This window comes from Corythoichthys intestinalis, unplaced genomic scaffold (assembly GCF_030265065.1).
Source record: "Corythoichthys intestinalis isolate RoL2023-P3 unplaced genomic scaffold, ASM3026506v1 HiC_scaffold_27, whole genome shotgun sequence".
Lineage (NCBI taxonomy): Eukaryota > Metazoa > Chordata > Actinopteri > Syngnathiformes > Syngnathidae > Corythoichthys > Corythoichthys intestinalis.
Window position 1 is genome coordinate 2,309,616 of NW_026651596.1, and position 27,183 is coordinate 2,336,798.

Below are 27,183 nucleotides of genomic sequence, written 5' to 3' on the forward strand. Positions count from 1 at the left end.
ACTTTTTTAATTAAGTTTGATGATTGCGTTCAAACAAAATGTCCTAGAACAAAATTTTCAAATGTAACTACTAGATTGTGATACAATACACTATTGGGTGAAGTTTGGTTGACTTCTGCGCAGCGGTTTGGGAGTTAACATCAAAATTACATTTCTCGGCCATATCGCATAGATCTCACTGTGAAAAGGCTTAAATGACTTTTTTAATTAAGTTTGATGATTGCGTTCAAACAAAATGTCCTAGAACAAAATTTTCAAATGTAACTACTAGATTGTGATACAATACACTATTGGGTGAAGTTTGGTTGACTTCTGCGCAGCGGTTTGGGAGTTAACATCAAAATTACATTTCTCGGCCATATCGCATAGATCTCACTGTGAAAAGGCTTAAATGGCTTTTTTGACCTAAGTTTGAGGATTGCGCTCAAACAAAATGTCCTAGAACAAAATTTTCAAATGTAACTACTAGATTGTGATACAATACACTATTGGGTGAAGTTTGGTTGACTTCTGCGCAGCGGTTTGGGAGTTAACATCAAAATTACATTTCTCGGCCATATCGCATAGATCTCACTGTGAAAAGGCTTAAATGACTTTTTTTAATTAAGTTTGATGATTGCGTTCAAACAAAATGTCCTAGAACAAAATTTTCAAATGTAACTACTAGATTGTGATACAATACACTATTGGGTGAAGTTTGGTTGACTTCTGCGCAGCGGTTTGGGAGTTAACATCAAAATTACATTTCTCGGCCATATCGCATAGATCTCACTGTGAAAAGGCTTAAATGGCTTTTTTGACCTAAGTTTGAGGATTGCGCTCAAACCAAATGTCCTAGAACGAAATTTTCAAATGTAACTACTAGAATGTGATACAATACACTATTGGGTGAAGTTTGGTTGACTTCTGCGCAGCGGTTTGGGAGTTAACATCAAAATTACATTTCTCGGCCATATCGCATAGATCTCACTGTGAAAAGGCTTAAATGGCTTTTTTGACCTAAGTTTGAGGATTGCGCTCAAATCAAATGTCCTAGAACCAAATTTCCACATGTAACTACTAGATTGTGATAAAATACACTAATGGGTGAAGTTTGGTTGACTTCTGCGCAGCGGTTTGGGAGTTAACATCAAAATTACATTTCTCGGCCATATCGCATAGATCTCACTGTGAAAAGGCTTAAATGGCTTTTTTGACCTAAGTTTGAGGATTGCGCTCAAATCAAATGTCCTAGAACCAAATTTTCAAATGTAACTACTAGATTGTGATACAATACACTATTGGGTGAAGTTTGGTTGACTTCTGCGCAGCGGTTTGGGAGTTAACATCAAAATTACATTTCTCGGCCATATCGCATAGATCTCACTGTGAAAAGGCTTAAATGACTTTTTTAATTAAGTTTGAGGATTGCGCTCAAATCAAATGTCCTAGAACCAAATTTCCACATGTAACTACTAGATTGTGATAAAATACACTAATGGGTGAAGTTTGGTTGACTTCTGCGCAGTGGTTTTGGAGTTAACATCAAAATTACATTTCTCGGCCATATCGCATAGATCTCACTGTGAAAAGGCTTAAATGACTTTTTTAATTAAGTTTGATGATTGCGCTCAAACAAAATTTCCTAGAACAAAATTTTCAAATGTTACTACTAGATTGTGATACAATACACTATTGGGTGAAGTTTGGTTGACTTCTGCGCAGCGGTTTGGGAGTGAACATCAAAATTACATTTCTCGGCCATATCGCATAGATCTCACTGTGAAAAGGCTTAAATGGCTTTTTTGACCTAAGTTTGAGGATTTCGCTCAAATCAAATGTCCTAGAACCAAATTTCCACATGTAACTACTAGATTGTGATAAAATACACTAATGGGTGAAGTTTGGTTTACTTCTGCGCAGCGGTTTGGGAGTTAACATCAAAATTACATTTCTCGGCCATATCGCATAGATCTCACTGTGAAAAGGCTTAAATGACTTTTTTAATTAAGTTTGATGATTGCGCTCAAACAAAATTTCCTAGAACAAAATTTTCAAATGTAACTACTAGATTGTGATACAATACACTATTGGGTGAAGTTTGGTTGACTTCTGCGCAGCGGTTTGGGAGTTAACATCAATATTACATTTCTCGGCCATATCGCATAGATCTCACTGTGAAAAGGCTTAAATGGCTTTTTTGACCTAAGTTTGAGAATTGCGCTCAAATCAAATGTCCTATAACCAAATTTCCACATGTAACTACTAGATTGTGATACAATACACTAATGGGTGAAGTTTGGTTGACTTCTGCGCAGCGGTTTGGGAGTTAACATCAAAATTACATTGCTCGGCCATATCGCATAGATCTCACTGTGAAAAGGCTTAAATGACTTTTTTAATTAAGTTTGATGATTGCGTTCAAACAAAATGTCCTAGAACAAAATTTTCAAATGTAACTACTAGATTGTGATACAATACACTATTGGGTGAAGTTTGGTTGACTTCTGCGCAGCGGTTTGGGAGTTAACATCAAAATTACATTTCTCGGCCATATCGCATAGATCTTACTGTGAAAAGGCTTAAATGGCTTTTTTGACCTAAGTTTGAGGATTGCGCTCAAATCAAATGTCCTAGAACCAAATTTCCACATGTAACTACTAGATTGTGATAAAATACACTAATGGGTGAAGTTTGGTTGACTTCTGCGCAGCGGTTTGGGAGTTAACATCAAAATTACATTTCTCGGCCATATCGCATAGATCTCACTGTGAAAAGGCTTAAATGACTTTTTTAATTAAGTTTGATGATTGCGCTCAAACAAAATTTCCTAGAACAAAATTTTCAAATGTAACTACTAGATTGTGATACAATACACTATTGGGTGAAGTTTGGTTGACTTCTGCGCAGCGGTTTGGGAGTTAACATCAAAATTACATTTCTCGGCCATATCGCATAGATCTCACTGTGAAAAGGCTTAAATGACTTTTTTAATTAAGTTTGAGGATTGCGCTCAAATCAAATGTCCTAGAACCAAATTTCCACATGTAACTACTAGATTGTGATAAAATACACTAATGGGTGAAGTTTGGTTGACTTCTGCGCAGCGGTTTTGGAGTTAACATCAAAATTACATTTCTCGGCCATATCGCATAGATCTCACTGTGAAAAGGCTTAAATGACTTTTTTAATTAAGTTTGATGATTGCGCTCAAACAAAATTTCCTAGAACAAAATTTTCAAATGTAACTACTAGATTGTGATACAATACACTATTGGGTGAAGTTTGGTTGACTTCTGCGCAGCGGTTTGGGAGTGAACATCAAAATTACATTTCTCGGCCATATCGCATAGATCTCACTGTGAAAAGGCTTAAATGGCTTTTTTGACCTAAGTTTGAGGATTTCGCTCAAATCAAATGTCCTAGAACCAAATTTCCACATGTAACTACTAGATTGTGATAAAATACACTAATGGGTGAAGTTTGGTTTACTTCTGCGCAGCGGTTTGGGAGTTAACATCAAAATTACATTTCTCGGCCATATCGCATAGATCTCACTGTGAAAAGGCTTAAATGACTTTTTTAATTAAGTTTGATGATTGCGCTCAAACAAAATTTCCTAGAACAAAATTTTCAAATGTAACTACTAGATTGTGATACAATACACTATTGGGTGAAGTTTGGTTGACTTCTGCGCAGCGGTTTGGGAGTTAACATCAATATTACATTTCTCGGCCATATCGCATAGATCTCACTGTGAAAAGGCTTAAATGGCTTTTTTGACCTAAGTTTGAGAATTGCGCTCAAATCAAATGTCCTATAACCAAATTTCCACATGTAACTACTAGATTGTGATACAATACACTAATGGGTGAAGTTTGGTTGACTTCTGCGGAGCGGTTTGGGAGTTAACATCAAAATTACATTTCTCGGCCATATCGCATAGATCTCACTGTGAAAAGGCTTAAATGACTTTTTTAATTAAGTTTGATGATTGCGTTCAAACAAAATGTCCTAGAACAAAATTTTTAAATGTAACTACTAGATTGTGATACAATACACTATTGGGTGAAGTTTGGTTGACTTCTGCGCAGCGGTTTGGGAGTTAACATCAAAATTACATTTCTCGGCCATATCGCATAGATCTCACTGTGAAAAGGCTTAAATGGCTTTTTTGACCTAAGTTTGAGGATTGCGCTCAAATCAAATGTCCTAGAACCAAATTTCCACATGTAACTACTAGATTGTGATAAAATACACTAATGGGTGAAGTTTGGTTGACTTCTGCGCAGCGGTTTGGGATTTAACATCAAAATTACATTTCTCGGCCATATCGCATAGATCTCACTGTGAAAAGGCTTAAATGACTTTTTTAATTAAGTTTGATGATTGCGCTCAAACAAAATGTCCTAGAACAAAATTTTCAAATGTAACTACTAGATTGTGATACAATACACTATTGGGTGAAGTTTGGTTGACTTCTGCGCAGCGGTTTGGGAGTTAACATCAAAATTACATTTCTCGGCCATATCGCATAGATCTCACTGTGAAAAGGCTTAAATGACTTTTTTAATTAAGTTTGATGATTGCGTTCAAACAAAATGTCCTAGAACAAAATTTTCAAATGTAACTACTAGATTGTGATACAATACACTATTGGGTGAAGTTTGGTTGACTTCTGCGCAGCGGTTTGGGAATTAACATCAAAATTACATTTCTCGGCCATATCGCATAGATCTCACTGTGAAAAGGCTTTAATGGCTTTTTTGACCTAAGTTTGAGGATTGCGCTCAAACAAAATGTCCTAGAACAAAATTTTCAAATGTAACTACTAGATTGTGATACAATACACTATTGGGTGAAGTTTGGTTGACTTCTGCGCAGCGGTTTGGGAGTTAACATCAAAATTACATTTCTCGGCCATATCGCATAGATCTCACTGTGAAAAGGCTTAAATGACTTTTTTAATTAAGTTTGATGATTGCGTTCAAACAAAATGTCCTAGAACAAAATTTTCAAATGTAACTACTAGATTGTGATACAATACACTATTGGGTGAAGTTTGGTTGACTTCTGCGCAGCGGTTTGGGAGTTATCATCAAAATTACATTTCTCGGCCATATCGCATAGATCTCACTGTGAAAAGGCTTAAATGGCTTTTTTGACCTAAGTTTGAGGATTGCGCTCAAACCAAATGTCCTAGAACGAAATTTTCAAATGTAACTACTAGAATGTGATACAATACACTATTGGGTGAAGTTTGGTTGACTTCTGCGCAGCGGTTTGGGAGTTAACATCAAAATTACATTTCTCGGCCATATCGCATAGATCTCACTGTGAAAAGGCTTAAATGGCTTTTTTGACCTAAGTTTGAGGATTGCGCTCAAATCAAATGTCCTAGAACCAAATTTCCACATGTAACTACTAGATTGTGATACAATACACTATTGTGTGAAGTTTGGTTGACTTCTGCGCAGCGGTTTGGGAGTTAACATCAAAATTACATTTCTCGGCCATATCGCATAGATCTCACTGTGAAAAGGCTTAAATGGCTTTTTTGACCTAAGTTTGAGGATTGCGCTCAAACCAAATGTCCTACAACGAAATTTTCAAATGTAACTACTAGAATGTGATACAATACACTATTGGGTGAAGTTTGGTTGACTTCTGCGCAGCGGTTTGGGAGTTAACATCAAAATTACATTTCTCGGCCATATCGCATAGATCTCACTGTGAAAAGGCTTAAATGGCTTTTTTTACCTAAGTTTGAGGATTGCGCTCAAATCAAATGTCCTAGAACCAAATTTCCACATGTAACTACTAGATTGTGATAAAATACACTAATGGGTGAAGTTTGGTTGACTTCTGCGCAGCGGTTTTGGAGTTAACATCAAAATTACATTTCTCGGCCATATCGCATAGATCTCACTGTGAAAAGGCTTAAATGACTTTTTTAATTAAGTTTGATGATTGCGCTCAAACAAAATTTCCTAGAACAAAATTTTCAAATGTAACTACTAGATTGTGATACAATACACTATTGGGTGAAGTTTGGTTGACTTCTGCGCAGCGGTTTGGGAGTGAACATCAAAATTACATTTCTCGGCCATATCGCATAGATCTCACTGTGAAAAGGCTTAAATGGCTTTTTTGACCTAAGTTTGAGGATTTCGCTCAAATCAAATGTCCTAGAACCAAATTTCCACATGTAACTACTAGATTGTGATAAAATACACTAATGGGTGAAGTTTGGTTTACTTCTGCGCAGCGGTTTGGGAGTTAACATCAAAATTACATTTCTCGGCCATATCGCATAGATCTCACTGTGAAAAGGCTTAAATGACTTTTTTAATTAAGTTTGATGATTGCGCTCAAACAAAATTTCCTAGAACAAAATTTTCAAATGTAACTACTAGATTGTGATACAATACACTATTGGGTGAAGTTTGGTTGACTTCTGCGCAGCGGTTTGGGAGTTAACATCAATATTACATTTCTCGGCCATATCGCATAGATCTCACTGTGAAAAGGCTTAAATGGCTTTTTTGACCTAAGTTTGAGAATTGCGCTCAAATCAAATGTCCTATAACCAAATTTCCACATGTAACTACTAGATTGTGATACAATACACTAATGGGTGAAGTTTGGTTGACTTCTGCGCAGCGGTTTGGGAGTTAACATCAAAATTACATTTCTCGGCCATATCGCATAGATCTCACTGTGAAAAGGCTTAAATGACTTTTTTAATTAAGTTTGAGGATTGCGCTCAAATCAAATGTCCTAGAACCAAATTTCCACATGTAACTACTAGATTGTGATAAAATACACTAATGGGTGAAGTTTGGTTGACTTCTGCGCAGCGGTTTTGGAGTTAACATCAAAATTACATTTCTCGGCCATATCGCATAGATCTCACTGTGAAAAGGCTTAAATGACTTTTTTAATTAAGTTTGATGATTGCGCTCAAACAAAATTTCCTAGAACAAAATTTTCAAATGTAACTACTAGATTGTGATACAATACACTATTGGGTGAAGTTTGGTTGACTTCTGCGCAGCGGTTTGGGAGTGAACATCAAAATTACATTTCTCGGCCATATCGCATAGATCTCACTGTGAAAAGGCTTAAATGGCTTTTTTGACCTAAGTTTGAGGATTTCGCTCAAATCAAATGTCCTAGAACCAAATTTCCACATGTAACTACTAGATTGTGATAAAATACACTAATGGGTGAAGTTTGGTTTACTTCTGCGCAGCGGTTTGGGAGTTAACATCAAAATTACATTTCTCGGCCATATCGCATAGATCTCACTGTGAAAAGGCTTAAATGACTTTTTTAATTAAGTTTGATGATTGCGCTCAAACAAAATTTCCTAGAACAAAATTTTCAAATGTAACTACTAGATTGTGATACAATACACTATTGGGTGAAGTTTGGTTGACTTCTGCGCAGCGGTTTGGGAGTTAACATCAATATTACATTTCTCGGCCATATCGCATAGATCTCACTGTGAAAAGGCTTAAATGGCTTTTTTGACCTAAGTTTGAGAATTGCGCTCAAATCAAATGTCCTATAACCAAATTTCCACATGTAACTACTAGATTGTGATACAATACACTAATGGGTGAAGTTTGGTTGACTTCTGCGGAGCGGTTTGGGAGTTAACATCAAAATTACATTTCTCGGCCATATCGCATAGATCTCACTGTGAAAAGGCTTAAATGACTTTTTTAATTAAGTTTGATGATTGCGTTCAAACAAAATGTCCTAGAACAAAATTTTTAAATGTAACTACTAGATTGTGATACAATACACTATTGGGTGAAGTTTGGTTGACTTCTGCGCAGCGGTTTGGGAGTTAACATCAAAATTACATTTCTCGGCCATATCGCATAGATCTCACTGTGAAAAGGCTTAAATGGCTTTTTTGACCTAAGTTTGAGGATTGCGCTCAAATCAAATGTCCTAGAACCAAATTTCCACATGTAACTACTAGATTGTGATAAAATACACTAATGGGTGAAGTTTGGTTGACTTCTGCGCAGCGGTTTGGGATTTAACATCAAAATTACATTTCTCGGCCATATCGCATAGATCTCACTGTGAAAAGGCTTAAATGACTTTTTTAATTAAGTTTGATGATTGCGCTCAAACAAAATGTCCTAGAACAAAATTTTCAAATGTAACTACTAGATTGTGATACAATACACTATTGGGTGAAGTTTGGTTGACTTCTGCGCAGCGGTTTGGGAGTTAACATCAAAATTACATTTCTCGGCCATATCGCATAGATCTCACTGTGAAAAGGCTTAAATGACTTTTTTAATTAAGTTTGATGATTGCGTTCAAACAAAATGTCCTAGAACAAAATTTTCAAATGTAACTACTAGATTGTGATACAATACACTATTGGGTGAAGTTTGGTTGACTTCTGCGCAGCGGTTTGGGAATTAACATCAAAATTACATTTCTCGGCCATATCGCATAGATCTCACTGTGAAAAGGCTTTAATGGCTTTTTTGACCTAAGTTTGAGGATTGCGCTCAAACAAAATGTCCTAGAACAAAATTTTCAAATGTAACTACTAGATTGTGATACAATACACTATTGGGTGAAGTTTGGTTGACTTCTGCGCAGCGGTTTGGGAGTTAACATCAAAATTACATTTCTCGGCCATATCGCATAGATCTCACTGTGAAAAGGCTTAAATGACTTTTTTAATTAAGTTTGATGATTGCGTTCAAACAAAATGTCCTAGAACAAAATTTTCAAATGTAACTACTAGATTGTGATACAATACACTATTGGGTGAAGTTTGGTTGACTTCTGCGCAGCGGTTTGGGAGTTATCATCAAAATTACATTTCTCGGCCATATCGCATAGATCTCACTGTGAAAAGGCTTAAATGGCTTTTTTGACCTAAGTTTGAGGATTGCGCTCAAACCAAATGTCCTAGAACGAAATTTTCAAATGTAACTACTAGAATGTGATACAATACACTATTGGGTGAAGTTTGGTTGACTTCTGCGCAGCGGTTTGGGAGTTAACATCAAAATTACATTTCTCGGCCATATCGCATAGATCTCACTGTGAAAAGGCTTAAATGGCTTTTTTGACCTAAGTTTGAGGATTGCGCTCAAATCAAATGTCCTAGAACCAAATTTCCACATGTAACTACTAGATTGTGATACAATACACTATTGTGTGAAGTTTGGTTGACTTCTGCGCAGCGGTTTGGGAGTTAACATCAAAATTACATTTCTCGGCCATATCGCATAGATCTCACTGTGAAAAGGCTTAAATGGCTTTTTTGACCTAAGTTTGAGGATTGCGCTCAAACCAAATGTCCTACAACGAAATTTTCAAATGTAACTACTAGAATGTGATACAATACACTATTGGGTGAAGTTTGGTTGACTTCTGCGCAGCGGTTTGGGAGTTAACATCAAAATTACATTTCTCGGCCATATCGCATAGATCTCACTGTGAAAAGGCTTAAATGGCTTTTTTTACCTAAGTTTGAGGATTGCGCTCAAATCAAATGTCCTAGAACCAAATTTCCACATGTAACTACTAGATTGTGATAAAATACACTAATGGGTGAAGTTTGGTTGACTTCTGCGCAGCGGTTTTGGAGTTAACATCAAAATTACATTTCTCGGCCATATCGCATAGATCTCACTGTGAAAAGGCTTAAATGACTTTTTTAATTAAGTTTGATGATTGCGCTCAAACAAAATTTCCTAGAACAAAATTTTCAAATGTAACTACTAGATTGTGATACAATACACTATTGGGTGAAGTTTGGTTGACTTCTGCGCAGCGGTTTGGGAGTGAACATCAAAATTACATTTCTCGGCCATATCGCATAGATCTCACTGTGAAAAGGCTTAAATGGCTTTTTTGACCTAAGTTTGAGGATTTCGCTCAAATCAAATGTCCTAGAACCAAATTTCCACATGTAACTACTAGATTGTGATAAAATACACTAATGGGTGAAGTTTGGTTTACTTCTGCGCAGCGGTTTGGGAGTTAACATCAAAATTACATTTCTCGGCCATATCGCATAGATCTCACTGTGAAAAGGCTTAAATGACTTTTTTAATTAAGTTTGATGATTGCGCTCAAACAAAATTTCCTAGAACAAAATTTTCAAATGTAACTACTAGATTGTGATACAATACACTATTGGGTGAAGTTTGGTTGACTTCTGCGCAGCGGTTTGGGAGTTAACATCAATATTACATTTCTCGGCCATATCGCATAGATCTCACTGTGAAAAGGCTTAAATGGCTTTTTTGACCTAAGTTTGAGAATTGCGCTCAAATCAAATGTCCTATAACCAAATTTCCACATGTAACTACTAGATTGTGATACAATACACTAATGGGTGAAGTTTGGTTGACTTCTGCGCAGCGGTTTGGGAGTTAACATCAAAATTACATTTCTCGGCCATATCGCATAGATCTCACTGTGAAAAGGCTTAAATGACTTTTTTAATTAAGTTTGAGGATTGCGCTCAAATCAAATGTCCTAGAACCAAATTTCCACATGTAACTACTAGATTGTGATAAAATACACTAATGGGTGAAGTTTGGTTGACTTCTGCGCAGCGGTTTTGGAGTTAACATCAAAATTACATTTCTCGGCCATATCGCATAGATCTCACTGTGAAAAGGCTTAAATGACTTTTTTAATTAAGTTTGATGATTGCGCTCAAACAAAATTTCCTAGAACAAAATTTTCAAATGTAACTACTAGATTGTGATACAATACACTATTGGGTGAAGTTTGGTTGACTTCTGCGCAGCGGTTTGGGAGTGAACATCAAAATTACATTTCTCGGCCATATCGCATAGATCTCACTGTGAAAAGGCTTAAATGGCTTTTTTGACCTAAGTTTGAGGATTTCGCTCAAATCAAATGTCCTAGAACCAAATTTCCACATGTAACTACTAGATTGTGATAAAATACACTAATGGGTGAAGTTTGGTTTACTTCTGCGCAGCGGTTTGGGAGTTAACATCAAAATTACATTTCTCGGCCATATCGCATAGATCTCACTGTGAAAAGGCTTAAATGACTTTTTTAATTAAGTTTGATGATTGCGCTCAAACAAAATTTCCTAGAACAAAATTTTCAAATGTAACTACTAGATTGTGATACAATACACTATTGGGTGAAGTTTGGTTGACTTCTGCGCAGCGGTTTGGGAGTTAACATCAATATTACATTTCTCGGCCATATCGCATAGATCTCACTGTGAAAAGGCTTAAATGGCTTTTTTGACCTAAGTTTGAGAATTGCGCTCAAATCAAATGTCCTATAACCAAATTTCCACATGTAACTACTAGATTGTGATACAATACACTAATGGGTGAAGTTTGGTTGACTTCTGCGCAGCGGTTTGGGAGTTAACATCAAAATTACATTTCTCGGCCATATCGCATAGATCTCACTGTGAAAAGGCTTAAATGACTTTTTTAATTAAGTTTGATGATTGCGTTCAAACAAAATGTCCTAGAACAAAATTTTTAAATGTAACTACTAGATTGTGATACAATACACTATTGGGTGAAGTTTGGTTGACTTCTGCGCAGCGGTTTTGGAGTTAACATCAAAATTACATTTCTCGGCCATATCGCATAGATCTCACTGTGAAAAGGCTTAAATGGCTTTTTTGACCTAAGTTTGAGGATTGCGCTCAAATCAAATGTCCTAGAACCAAATTTCCACATGTAACTACTAGATTGTGATAAAATACACTAATGGGTGAAGTTTGGTTGACTTCTGCGCAGCGGTTTGGGAGTTAACATCAAAATTACATTTCTCGGCCATATCGCATAGATCTCACTGTGAAAAGGCTTAAATGACTTTTTTAATTAAGTTTGATGATTGCGCTCAAACAAAATTTCCTAGAACAAAATTTTCAAATGTAACTACTAGATTGTGATACAATACACTATTGGGTGAAGTTTGGTTGACTTCTGCGCAGCGGTTTGGGAGTTAACATCAAAATTACATTTCTCGGCCATATCGCATAGATCTCACTGTGAAAAGGCTAAAATGACTTTTTTAATTAAGTTTGATGATTGCGTTCAAACAAAATGTCCTAGAACAAAATTTTCAAATGTAACTACTAGATTGTGATAGAATACACTATTGGGTGAAGTTTGGTTGACTTCTGCGCAGCGGTTTTGGAGTTAACATCAAAATTACATTTCTCGGCCATATCGCATAGATCTCACTGTGAAAAGGCTTTAATGGCTTTTTTGACCTAAGTTTGAGGATTGCGCTCAAACAAAATGTCCTAGAACAAAATTTTCAAATGTAACTACTAGATTGTGATACAATACACTATTGGGTGAAGTTTGGTTGACTTCTGCGCAGCGGTTTGGGAGTTAACATCAAAATTACATTTCTCGGCCATATCGCATAGATCTCACTGTGAAAAGGCTTAAATGACTTTTTTAATTAAGTTTGATGATTGCGTTCAAACAAAATGTCCTAGAACAAAATTTTCAAATGTAACTACTAGATTGTGATACAATACACTATTGGGTGAAGTTTGGTTGACTTCTGCGCAGCGGTTTGGGAGTTATCATCAAAATTACATTTCTCGGCCATATCGCATAGATCTCACTGTGAAAAGGCTTAAATGGCTTTTTTGACCTAAGTTTGAGGATTGCGCTCAAACCAAATGTCCTAGAACGAAATTTTCAAATGTAACTACTAGAATGTGATACAATACACTATTGGGTGAAGTTTGGTTGACTTCTGCGCAGCGGTTTGGGAGTTAACATCAAAATTACATTTCTCGGCCATATCGAATAGATCTCACTGTGAAAAGGCTTAAATGGCTTTTTTGACCTAAGTTTGAGGATTGCGCTCAAACCAAATGTCCTAGAACGAAATTTTCAAATGTAACTACTAGAATGTGATACAATACACTATTGGGTGAAGTTTGGTTGACTTCTGCGCAGCGGTTTGGGAGTTAACATCAAAATTACATTTCTCGACCATATCGCATAGATCTCACTGTGAAAAGGCTTAAATGGCTTTTTTGACCTAAGTTTGAGGATTGCGCTCAAATCAAATGTCCTAGAACCAAATTTCCACATGTAACTACTAGATTGTGATACAATACACTATTGTGTGAAGTTTGGTTGACTTCTGCGCAGCGGTTTGGGAGTTAACATCAAAATTACATTTCTCGGCCATATCGCATAGATCTCACTGTGAAAAGGCTTAAATGGCTTTTTTGACCTAAGTTTGAGGATTGCGCTCAAACCAAATGTCCTACAACGAAATTTTCAAATGTAACTACTAGAATGTGATACAATACACTATTGGGTGAAGTTTGGTTGACTTCTGCGCAGCGGTTTGGGAGTTAACATCAAAATTACATTTCTCGGCCATATCGCATAGATCTCACTGTGAAAAGGCTTAAATGGCTTTTTTTACCTAAGTTTGAGGATTGCGCTCAAATCAAATGTCCTAGAACCAAATTTCCACATGTAACTACTAGATTGTGATAAAATACACTAATGGGTGAAGTTTGGTTGACTTCTGCGCAGCGGTTTTGGAGTTAACATCAAAATTACATTTCTCGGCCATATCGCATAGATCTCACTGTGAAAAGGCTTAAATGACTTTTTTAATTAAGTTTGATGATTGCGCTCAAACAAAATTTCCTAGAACAAAATTTTCAAATGTAACTACTAGATTGTGATACAATACACTATTGGGTGAAGTTTGGTTGACTTCTGCGCAGCGGTTTGGGAGTGAACATCAAAATTACATTTCTCGGCCATATCGCATAGATCTCACTGTGAAAAGGCTTAAATGGCTTTTTTGACCTAAGTTTGAGGATTTCGCTCAAATCAAATGTCCTAGAACCAAATTTCCACATGTAACTACTAGATTGTGATAAAATACACTAATGGGTGAAGTTTGGTTTACTTCTGCGCAGCGGTTTGGGAGTTAACATCAAAATTACATTTCTCGGCCATATCGCATAGATCTCACTGTGAAAAGGCTTAAATGACTTTTTTAATTAAGTTTGATGATTGCGCTCAAACAAAATTTCCTAGAACAAAATTTTCAAATGTAACTACTAGATTGTGATACAATACACTATTGGGTGAAGTTTGGTTGACTTCTGCGCAGCGGTTTGGGAGTTAACATCAATATTACATTTCTCGGCCATATCGCATAGATCTCACTGTGAAAAGGCTTAAATGGCTTTTTTGACCTAAGTTTGAGAATTGCGCTCAAATCAAATGTCCTATAACCAAATTTCCACATGTAACTACTAGATTGTGATACAATACACTAATGGGTGAAGTTTGGTTGACTTCTGCGCAGCGGTTTGGGAGTTAACATCAAAATTACATTTCTCGGCCATATCGCATAGATCTCACTGTGAAAAGGCTTAAATGACTTTTTTAATTAAGTTTGAGGATTGCGCTCAAATCAAATGTCCTAGAACCAAATTTCCACATGTAACTACTAGATTGTGATAAAATACACTAATGGGTGAAGTTTGGTTGACTTCTGCGCAGCGGTTTTGGAGTTAACATCAAAATTACATTTCTCGGCCATATCGCATAGATCTCACTGTGAAAAGGCTTAAATGACTTTTTTAATTAAGTTTGATGATTGCGCTCAAACAAAATTTCCTAGAACAAAATTTTCAAATGTAACTACTAGATTGTGATACAATACACTATTGGGTGAAGTTTGGTTGACTTCTGCGCAGCGGTTTGGGAGTGAACATCAAAATTACATTTCTCGGCCATATCGCATAGATCTCACTGTGAAAAGGCTTAAATGGCTTTTTTGACCTAAGTTTGAGGATTTCGCTCAAATCAAATGTCCTAGAACCAAATTTCCACATGTAACTACTAGATTGTGATAAAATACACTAATGGGTGAAGTTTGGTTTACTTCTGCGCAGCGGTTTGGGAGTTAACATCAAAATTACATTTCTCGGCCATATCGCATAGATCTCACTGTGAAAAGGCTTAAATGACTTTTTTAATTAAGTTTGATGATTGCGCTCAAACAAAATTTCCTAGAACAAAATTTTCAAATGTAACTACTAGATTGTGATACAATACACTATTGGGTGAAGTTTGGTTGACTTCTGCGCAGCGGTTTGGGAGTTAACATCAATATTACATTTCTCGGCCATATCGCATAGATCTCACTGTGAAAAGGCTTAAATGGCTTTTTTGACCTAAGTTTGAGAATTGCGCTCAAATCAAATGTCCTATAACCAAATTTCCACATGTAACTACTAGATTGTGATACAATACACTAATGGGTGAAGTTTGGTTGACTTCTGCGCAGCGGTTTGGGAGTTAACATCAAAATTACATTTCTCGGCCATATCGCATAGATCTCACTGTGAAAAGGCTTAAATGACTTTTTTAATTAAGTTTGATGATTGCGTTCAAACAAAATGTCCTAGAACAAAATTTTTAAATGTAACTACTAGATTGTGATACAATACACTATTGGGTGAAGTTTGGTTGACTTCTGCGCAGCGGTTTTGGAGTTAACATCAAAATTACATTTCTCGGCCATATCGCATAGATCTCACTGTGAAAAGGCTTAAATGGCTTTTTTGACCTAAGTTTGAGGATTGCGCTCAAATCAAATGTCCTAGAACCAAATTTCCACATGTAACTACTAGATTGTGATAAAATACACTAATGGGTGAAGTTTGGTTGACTTCTGCGCAGCGGTTTGGGAGTTAACATCAAAATTACATTTCTCGGCCATATCGCATAGATCTCACTGTGAAAAGGCTTAAATGACTTTTTTAATTAAGTTTGATGATTGCGCTCAAACAAAATTTCCTAGAACAAAATTTTCAAATGTAACTACTAGATTGTGATACAATACACTATTGGGTGAAGTTTGGTTGACTTCTGCGCAGCGGTTTGGGAGTTAACATCAAAATTACATTTCTCGGCCATATCGCATAGATCTCACTGTGAAAAGGCTAAAATGACTTTTTTAATTAAGTTTGATGATTGCGTTCAAACAAAATGTCCTAGAACAAAATTTTCAAATGTAACTACTAGATTGTGATAGAATACACTATTGGGTGAAGTTTGGTTGACTTCTGCGCAGCGGTTTGGGAGTTAACATCAAAATTACATTTCTCGGCCATATCGCATAGATCTCACTGTGAAAAGGCTTTAATGGCTTTTTTGACCTAAGTTTGAGGATTGCGCTCAAACAAAATGTCCTAGAACAAAATTTTCAAATGTAACTACTAGATTGTGATACAATACACTATTGGGTGAAGTTTGGTTGACTTCTGCGCAGCGGTTTGGGAGTTAACATCAAAATTACATTTCTCGGCCATATCGCATAGATCTCACTGTGAAAAGGCTTAAATGACTTTTTTAATTAAGTTTGATGATTGCGTTCAAACAAAATGTCCTAGAACAAAATTTTCAAATGTAACTACTAGATTGTGATACAATACACTATTGGGTGAAGTTTGGTTGACTTCTGCGCAGCGGTTTGGGAGTTATCATCAAAATTACATTTCTCGGCCATATCGCATAGATCTCACTGTGAAAAGGCTTAAATGGCTTTTTTGACCTAAGTTTGAGGATTGCGCTCAAACCAAATGTCCTAGAACGAAATTTTCAAATGTAACTACTAGAATGTGATACAATACACTATTGGGTGAAGTTTGGTTGACTTCTGCGCAGCGGTTTGGGAGTTAACATCAAAATTACATTTCTCGGCCATATCGCATAGATCTCACTGTGAAAAGGCTTAAATGGCTTTTTTGACCTAAGTTTGAGGATTGCGCTCAAATCAAATGTCCTAGAACCAAATTTCCACATGTAACTACTAGATTGTGATAAAATACACTAATGGGTGAAGTTTGGTTGACTTCTGCGCAGCGGTTTGGGAGTTAACATCAAAATTACATTTCTCGGCCATATCGCATAGATCTCACTGTGAAAAGGCTTAAATGACTTTTTTAATTAAGTTTGATGATTGCGCTCAAACAAAATTTCCTAGAACAAAATTTTCAAATGTAACTACTAGATTGTGATACAATACACTATTGGGTGAAGTTTGGTTGACTTCTGCGCAGCAGTTTGGGAGTTAACATCAAAATTACATTTCTCGGCCATATCGCATAGATCTCACTGTGAAAAGGCTTAAATGGCTTTTTTGACCTAAGTTTGAGGATTGCGCTCAAATCAAATGTCCTATAACCAAATTTCCACATGTAACTACTAGATTGTGATACAATACACTAATGGGTGAAGTTTGGTTGACTTCTGCGCAGCGGTTTGGGAGTTAACATCAAAATTACATTTCTCGGCCATATCGCATAGATCTCACTGTGAAAAGGCTTAAATGACTTTTTTAATTAAGTTTGATGATTGCGTTCAAACAAAATGTCCTAGAACAAAATTTTTAAATGTAACTACTAGATTGTGATACAATACACTATTGGGTGAAGTTTGGTTGACTTCTGCGCAGCGGTTTGGGAGTTAACATCAAAATTACATTTCTCGGCCATATCGCATAGATCTCACTGTGAAAAGGCTTAAATGGCTTTTTTGACCTAAGTTTGATGATTGCGCTCAAACAAAATTTCCTAGAACAAAATTTTCAAATGTAACTACTAGATTGTGATACAATACACTATTGGGTGAAGTTTGGTTGACTTCTGCGCAGCGGTTTGGGAGTTAACATCAAAATTACATTTCTCGGCCATATCGCATAGATCTCACTGTGAAAAGGCTTAAATGGCTTTTTTGACCTAAGTTTGAGGATTGCGCTCAAACCAAATGTCCTAGAACGAAATTTTCAAATGTAACTACTAGAATGTGATACAATACACTATTGGGTGAAGTTTGGTTGACTTCTGCGCAGCGGTTTGGGAGTTAACATCAAAATTACATTTCTCGGCCATATCGCATAGATCTCACTGTGAAAAGGCTTAAATGGCTTTTTTGACCTAAGTTTGAGGATTGCGCTCAAATCAAATGTCCTAGAACCAAATTTCCACATGTAACTACTAGATTGTGATAAAATACACTAATGGGTGAAGTTTGGTTAACTTCTGCGCAGCGGTTTGGGAGTTAACATCAAAATTACATTTCTCGGCCATATCGCATAGATCTCACTGTGAAAAGGCTTAAATGACTTTTTTAATTAAGTTTGATGATTGCGCTCAAACAAAATTTCCTAGAACAAAATTTTCAAATGTAACTACTAGATTGTGATACAATACACTATTGGGTGAAGTTTGGTTGACTTCTGCGCAGCGGTTTGGGAGTTAACATCAAAATTACATTTCTCGGCCATATCGCATAGATCTCACTGTGAAAAGGCTTAAATGGCTTTTTTGACCTAAGTTTGAGGATTGCGCTCAAACCAAATGTCCTAGAACGAAATTTTCAAATGTACTACTAGAATGTGATACAATACACTATTGGGTGAAGTTTGGTTGACTTCTGCGCAGCGGTTTGGGAGTTAACATCAAAATTACATTTCTCGGCCATATCGCATAGATCTCACTGTGAAAAGGCTTAAATGGCTTTTTTGACCTAAGTTTGAGGATTGCGCTCAAATCAATTGTCCTAGAACCAAATTTCCATTTGTAACTACTAGATTGTGATACAATACACTAATGGGTGAAGTTTGGTTGACTTCTGCGCAGCGGTTTGGGAGTTAACATCAAAATTACATTTCTCGGCCATATCGCATAGATCTCACTGTGAAAAGGCTTAAATGACTTTTTTAATTAAGTTTGATGATTGCGCTCAAACAAAATTTCCTAGAACAAAATTTTCAAATGTAACTACTAGATTGTGATACAATACACTATTGGGTGAAGTTTGGTTGACTTCTGCGCAGCGGTTTGGGAGTGAACATCAAAATTACATTTCTCGGCCATATCGCATAGATCTCACTGTGAAAAGGCTTAAATGGCTTTTTTGACCTAAGTTTGAGGATTGCGCTCAAATCAAATGTCCTATAACCAAATTTCCACATGTAACTACTAGATTGTGATACAATACACTAATGGGTGAAGTTTGGTTGACTTCTGCGCAGCGGTTTGGGAGTTAACATCAAAATTACATTTCTCGGCCATATCGCATAGATCTCACTGTGAAAAGGCTTAAATGACTTTTTTAATTAAGTTTGATGATTGCGTTCAAACAAAATGTCCTAGAACAAAATTTTTAAATGTAACTACTAGATTGTGATACAATACACTATTGGGTGAAGTTTGGTTGACTTCTGCGCAGCGGTTTGGGAGTTAACATCAAAATTACATTTCTCGGCCATATCGCATAGATCTCACTGTGAAAAGGCTTAAATGGCTTTTTTGACCTAAGTTTGAGGATTGCGCTCAAATCAAATGTCCTAGAACCAAATTTCCACATGTAACTACTAGATTGTGATAAAATACACTAATGGGTGAAGTTTGGTTGACTTCTGCGCAGCGGTTTGGGAGTTAACATCAAAATTACATTTCTCGGCCATATCGCATAGATCTCACTGTGAAAAGGCTTAAATGACTTTTTTAATTAAGTTTGATGATTGCGCTCAAACAAAATTTCCTAGAACAAAATTTTCAAATGTAACTACTAGATTGTGATACAATACACTATTGGGTGAAGTTTGGTTGACTTCTGCGCAGCGGTTTGGGAGTGAACATCAAAATTACATTTCTCGGCCATATCGCATAGATCTCACTGTGAAAAGGCTTAAATGGCTTTTTTGACCTAAGTTTGAGGATTGCGCTCAAATCAAATGTCCTAGAACCAAATTTCCACATGTAACTACTAGATTGTGATAAAATACACTAATGGGTGAAGTTTGGTTGACTTCTGCGCAGCGGTTTGGGAGTTAACATCAAAATTACATTTCTCGGCCATATCGCATAGATCTCACTGTGAAAAGGCTTAAATGACTTTTTTAATTAAGTTTGATGATTGCGCTCAAACAAAATTTCCTAGAACAAAATTTTCAAATGTAACTACTAGATTGTGATACAATACACTATTGGGTGAAGTTTGGTTGACTTCTGCGCAGCGGTTTGGGAGTTAACATCAATATTACATTTCTCGGCCATATCGCATAGATCTCACTGTGAAAAGGCTTAAATGGCTTTTTTGACCTAAGTTTGAGAATTGCGCTCAAATCAAATGTCCTATAACCAAATTTCCACATGTAACTACTAGATTGTGATACAATACACTAATGGGTGAAGTTTGGTTGACTTCTGCGCAGCGGTTTGGGAGTTAACATCAAAATTACATTTCTCGGCCATATCGCATAGATCTCACTGTGAAAAGGCTTAAATGACTTTTTTAATTAAGTTTGATGATTGCGTTCAAACAAAATGTCCTAGAACAAAATTTTTAAATGTAACTACTAGATTGTGATACAATACACTATTGGGTGAAGTTTGGTTGACTTCTGCGCAGCGGTTTGGGAGTTAACATCAAAATTACATTTCTCGGCCATATCGCATAGATCTCACTGTGAAAAGGCTTAAATGGCTTTTTTGACCTAAGTTTGAGGATTGCGCTCAAATCAAATGTCCCAGAACCAAATTTCCACATGTAACTACTAGATTGTGATAAAATACACTAATGGGTGAAGTTTGGTTGACTTCTGCGCAGCGGTTTGGGAGTTAACATCAAAATTACATTTCTCGGCCATATCGCATAGATCTCACTGTGAAAAGGCTTAAATGACTTTTTTAATTAAGTTTGATGGTTGCGCTCAAACAAAATTTCCTAGAACAAAATTTTCAAATGTAACTACTAGATTGTGATACAATACACTATTGGGTGAAGTTTGGTTGACTTCTGCGCAGCGGTTTGGGAGTTAACATCAAAATTACATTTCTCGGCCATATCGCATAGATCTCACTGTGAAAAGGCTTAAATGACTTTTTTTAATTAAGTTTGATGATTGCGTTCAAACAAAATGTCCTAGAACAAAATTTTCAAATGTAACTACTAGATTGTGATACAATACACTATTGGGTGAAGTTTGGTTGACTTCTGCGCAGCGGTTTGGGAGTTAACATCAAAATTACATTTCTCGGCCATATCGCATAGATCTCACTGTGAAAAGGCTTAAATGGCTTTTTTGACCTAAGTTTGAGGATTGCGCTCAAACAAAATGTCCTAGAACAAAATTTTCAAATGTAACTACTAGATTGTGATACAATACACTATTGGGTGAAGTTTGGTTGACTTCTGCGCAGCGGTTTGGGAGTTAACATCAAAATTACATTTCTCGGCCATATCGCATAGATCTCACTGTGAAAAGGCTTAAATGACTTTTTTAATTAAGTTTGATGATTGCGTTCAAACAAAATGTCCTAGAACAAAATTTTCAAATGTAACTACTAGATTGTGATACAATACACTATTGGGTGAAGTTTGGTTGACTTCTGCGCAGCGGTTTGGGAGTTAACATCAAAATTACATTTCTCGGCCATATTGCATAGATCTCACTGTGAAAAGGCTTAAATGACTTTTTTAATTAAGTTTGATGATTGCGTTCAAACAAAATGTCCTAGAACAAAATTTTCAAATGTAACTACTAGATTGTGATACAATACACTATTGGGTGAAGTTTGGTTGACTTCTGCGCAGCGGTTTGGGAGTTAACATCAAAATTACATTTCTCGGCCATATCGCATAGATCTCACTGTGAAAAGGCTTAAATGGCTTTTTTGACCTAAGTTTGAGGATTGCGCTCAAACAAAATGTCCTAGAACAAAATTTTCAAATGTAACTACTAGATTGTGATACAATACACTATTGGGTGAAGTTTGGTTGACTTCTGCGCAGCGGTTTGGGAGTTAACATCAAAATTACATTTCTCGGCCATATCGCATAGATCTCACTGTGAAAAGGCTTAAATGACTTTTTTAATTAAGTTTGATGATTGCGTTCAAACAAAATGTCCTAGAACAAAATTTTCAAATGTAACTACTAGATTGTGATACAATACACTATTGGTTGAAGTTTGGTTGACTTCTGCGCAGCGGTTTGGGAGTTAACATCAAAATTACATTTCTCGGCCATATCGCATAGATCTCACTGTGAAAAGGCTTAAATGGCTTTTTTGACCTAAGTTTGAGGATTGCGCTCAAACCAAATGTCCTAGAACGAAATTTTCAAATGTAACTACTAGAATGTGATACAATACACTATTGGGTGAAGTTTGGTTGACTTCTGCGCAGCGGTTTGGGAGTTAACATCAAAATTACATTTCTCGGCCATATCGCATAGATCTAACTGTGAAAAGGCTTAAATGGCTTTTTTGACCTAAGTTTGAGGATTGCGCTCAAATCAAATGTCCTAGAACCAAATTTCCACATGTAACTACTAGATTGTGATAAAATACACTAATGGGTGAAGTTTGGTTGACTTCTGCGCAGCGGTTTGGGAGTTAACATCAAAATTACATTTCTCGGCCATATCGCATAGATCTCACTGTGAAAAGGCTTAAATGACTTTTTTAATTAAGTTTGATGATTGCGCTCAAACAAAATTTCCTAGAACAAAATTTTCAAATGTAACTACTAGATTGTGATACAATACACTATTGGGTGAAGTTTGGTTGACTTCTGCGCAGCGGTTTGGGAGTTAACATCAAAATTACATTTCTCGGCCATATCGCATAGATCTCACTGTGAAAAGGCTTAAATGGCTTTTTTGACCTAAGTTTGAGGATTGCGCTCAAATCAAATGTCCTATAACCAAATTTCCACATGTAACTACTAGATTGTGATACAATACACTAATGGGTGAAGTTTGGTTGACTTCTGCGCAGCGGTTTGGGAGTTAACATCAAAATTACATTTCTCGGCCATATCGCATAGATCTCACTGTGAAAAGGCTTAAATGACTTTTTTAATTAAGTTTGATGATTGCGTTCAAACAAAATGTCCTAGAACAAAATTTTTAAATGTAACTACTAGATTGTGATACAATACACTATTGGGTGAAGTTTGGTTGACTTCTGCGCAGCGGTTTGGGAGTTAACATCAAAATTACATTTCTCGGCCATATCGCATAGATCTCACTGTGAAAAGGCTTAAATGGCTTTTTTGACCTAAGTTTGATGATTGCGCTCAAACAAAATTTCCTAGAACAAAATTTTCAAATGTAACTACTAGATTGTGATACAATACACTATTGGGTGAAGTTTGGTTGACTTCTGCGCAGCGGTTTGGGAGTTAACATCAAAATTACATTTCTCGGCCATATCGCATAGATCTCACTGTGAAAAGGCTTAAATGGCTTTTTTGACCTAAGTTTGAGGATTGCGCTCAAACCAAATGTCCTAGAACGAAATTTTCAAATGTAACTACTAGAATGTGATACAATACACTATTGGGTGAAGTTTGGTTGACTTCTGCGCAGCGGTTTGGGAGTTAACATCAAAATTACATTTCTCGGCCATATCGCATAGATCTCACTGTGAAAAGGCTTAAATGGCTTTTTTGACCTAAGTTTGAGGATTGCGCTCAAATCAAATGTCCTAGAACCAAATTTCCACATGTAACTACTAGATTGTGATAAAATACACTAATGGGTGAAGTTTGGTTAACTTCTGCGCAGCGGTTTGGGAGTTAACATCAAAATTACATTTCTCGGCCATATCGCATAGATCTCACTGTGAAAAGGCTTAAATGACTTTTTTAATTAAGTTTGATGATTGCGCTCAAACAAAATTTCCTAGAACAAAATTTTCAAATGTAACTACTAGATTGTGATACAATACACTATTGGGTGAAGTTTGGTTGACTTCTGCGCAGCGGTTTGGGAGTTAACATCAAAATTACATTTCTCGGCCATATCGCATAGATCTCACTGTGAAAAGGCTTAAATGGCTTTTTTGACCTAAGTTTGAGGATTGCGCTCAAACCAAATGTCCTAGAACGAAATTTTCAAATGTAACTACTAGAATGTGATACAATACACTATTGGGTGAAGTTTGGTTGACTTCTGCGCAGCGGTTTGGGAGTTAACATCAAAATTACATTTCTCGGCCATATCGCATAGATCTCACTGTGAAAAGGCTTAAATGGCTTTTTTGACCTAAGTTTGAGGATTGCGCTCAAATCAATTGTCCTAGAACCAAATTTCCATTTGTAACTACTAGATTGTGATACAATACACTAATGGGTGAAGTTTGGTTGACTTCTGCGCAGCGGTTTGGGAGTTAACATCAAAATTACATTTCTCGGCCATATCGCATAGATCTCACTGTGAAAAGGCTTAAATGACTTTTTTAATTAAGTTTGATGATTGCGCTCAAACAAAATTTCCTAGAACAAAATTTTCAAATGTAACTACTAGATTGTGATACAATACACTATTGGGTGAAGTTTGGTTGACTTCTGCGCAGCGGTTTGGGAGTGAACATCAAAATTACATTTCTCGGCCATATCGCATAGATCTCACTGTGAAAAGGCTTAAATGGCTTTTTTGACCTAAGTTTGAGGATTGCGCTCAAATCAAATGTCCTATAACCAAATTTCCACATGTAACTACTAGATTGTGATACAATACACTAATGGGTGAAGTTTGGTTGACTTCTGCGCAGCGGTTTGGGAGTTAACATCAAAATTACATTTCTCGGCCATATCGCATAGATCTCACTGTGAAAAGGCTTAAATGACTTTTTTAATTAAGTTTGATGATTGCGTTCAAACAAAATGTCCTAGAACAAAATTTTTAAATGTAACTACTAGATTGTGATACAATACACTATTGGGTGAAGTTTGGTTGACTTCTGCGCAGCGGTTTGGGAGTTAACATCAAAATTACATTTCTCGGCCATATCGCATAGATCTCACTGTGAAAAGGCTTAAATGGCTTTTTTGACCTAAGTTTGAGGATTGCGCTCAAATCAAATGTCCTAGAACCAAATTTCCACATGTAACTACTAGATTGTGATAAAATACACTAATGGGTGAAGTTTGGTTGACTTCTGCGCAGCGGTTTGGGAGTTAACATCAAAATTACATTTCTCGGCCATATCGCATAGATCTCACTGTGAAAAGGCTTAAATGACTTTTTTAATTAAGTTTGATGATTGCGCTCAAACAAAATTTCCTAGAACAAAATTTTCAAATGTAACTACTAGATTGTGATACAATACACTATTGGGTGAAGTTTGGTTGACTTCTGCGCAGCGGTTTGGGAGTGAACATCAAAATTACATTTCTCGGCCATATCGCATAGATCTCACTGTGAAAAGGCTTAAATGGCTTTTTTGACCTAAGTTTGAGGATTGCGCTCAAATCAAATGTCCTAGAACCAAATTTCCACATGTAACTACTAGATTGTGATAAAATACACTAATGGGTGAAGTTTGGTTGACTTCTGCGCAGCGGTTTGGGAGTTAACATCAAAATTACATTTCTCGGCCATATCGCATAGATCTCACTGTGAAAAGGCTTAAATGACTTTTTTAATTAAGTTTGATGATTGCGCTCAAACAAAATTTCCTAGAACAAAATTTTCAAATGTAACTACTAGATTGTGATACAATACACTATTGGGTGAAGTTTGGTTGACTTCTGCGCAGCGGTTTGGGAGTTAACATCAATATTACATTTCTCGGCCATATCGCATAGATCTCACTGTGAAAAGGCTTAAATGGCTTTTTTGACCTAAGTTTGAGAATTGCGCTCAAATCAAATGTCCTATAACCAAATTTCCACATGTAACTACTAGATTGTGATACAATACACTAATGGGTGAAGTTTGGTTGACTTCTGCGCAGCGGTTTGGGAGTTAACATCAAAATTACATTTCTCGGCCATATCGCATAGATCTCACTGTGAAAAGGCTTAAATGACTTTTTTAATTAAGTTTGATGATTGCGTTCAAACAAAATGTCCTAGAACAAAATTTTTAAATGTAACTACTAGATTGTGATACAATACACTATTGGGTGAAGTTTGGTTGACTTCTGCGCAGCGGTTTGGGAGTTAACATCAAAATTACATTTCTCGGCCATATCGCATAGATCTCACTGTGAAAAGGCTTAAATGGCTTTTTTGACCTAAGTTTGAGGATTGCGCTCAAATCAAATGTCCCAGAACCAAATTTCCACATGTAACTACTAGATTGTGATAAAATACACTAATGGGTGAAGTTTGGTTGACTTCTGCGCAGCGGTTTGGGAGTTAACATCAAAATTACATTTCTCGGCCATATCGCATAGATCTCACTGTGAAAAGGCTTAAATGACTTTTTTAATTAAGTTTGATGATTGCGCTCAAACAAAATTTCCTAGAACAAAATTTTCAAATGTAACTACTAGATTGTGATACAATACACTATTGGGTGAAGTTTGGTTGACTTCTGCGCAGCGGTTTGGGAGTTAACATCAAAATTACATTTCTCGGCCATATCGCATAGATCTCACTGTGAAAAGGCTTAAATGACTTTTTTAATTAAGTTTGATGATTGCGTTCAAACAAAATGTCCTAGAACAAAATTTTCAAATGTAACTACTAGATTGTGATAGAATACACTATTGGGTGAAGTTTGGTTGACTTCTGCGCAGCGGTTTGGGAGTTAACATCAAAATTACATTTCTCGGCCATATCGCATAGATCTCACTGTGAAAAGGCTTTAATGGCTTTTTTGACCAAAGTTTGAGGATTGCGCTCAAACAAAATGTCCTAGAACAAAATTTTCAAATGTAACTACTAGATTGTGATACAATACACTATTGGGTGAAGTTTGGTTGACTTCTGCGCAGCGGTTTGGGAGTTAACATCAAAATTACATTTCTCGGCCATATCGCATAGATCTCACTGTGAAAAGGCTTAAATGACTTTTTTAATTAAGTTTGATGATTGCGTTCAAACAAAATGTCCTAGAACAAAATTTTCAAATGTAACTACTAGATTGTGATACAATACACTATTGGGTGAAGTTTCGTTGACTTCTGCGCAGCGGTTTGGGAGTTATCATCAAAATTACATTTCTCGGCCATATCGCATAGATCTCACTGTGAAAAGGCTTAAATGGCTTTTTTGACCTAAGTTTGAGGATTGCGCTCAAACCAAATGTCCTAGAACGAAATTTTCAAATTTAACTACTAGAATGTGATACAATACACTATTGGGTGAAGTTTGGTTGACTTCTGCGC